We start from the raw sequence: 387 nt of genomic DNA, 5'->3' as shown, positions 1-387 counted from the left end.
TATGTAAAGATATTGAGAACTTGCTATATGAAGGAATGTTTGCTAAGATCAAGCTTATGTTGATAAGATCACTTAATTGTCTACCGGAATGTCATCTGGCTTGTTTCACTGAAAGTTACCAGCCCATACTGTTAAACTATAACCCCACCTATGTCTCTTCCTGTAACTTCCTGGCCTGGAAAATAAATGCAGGAAGAGAACCCCAATTCGGCATTAATTTCCCAAGGAAGGGATGGCTTTTGCTTGAGTGTCCCAAAGGGAGATTAACCACTTCAGGGCTTCTCACTGCTCAGAAGAGATGGGCTTTGAATAATCCTTTGCATCTCCATCACCCAGGGGAAGTGGGGTGACAAATCCATGGGGGGCAAAGCAATGCAAAGCAACAAA

The sequence above is a fragment of the Galeopterus variegatus genome, unplaced genomic scaffold (genome assembly GCF_000696425.1).
Source record: "Galeopterus variegatus unplaced genomic scaffold, G_variegatus-3.0.2 Scaffold14774, whole genome shotgun sequence".
Taxonomy (NCBI): Eukaryota; Metazoa; Chordata; class Mammalia; order Dermoptera; family Cynocephalidae; genus Galeopterus; species Galeopterus variegatus.
This window is presented reverse-complemented; position numbering follows the sequence as displayed.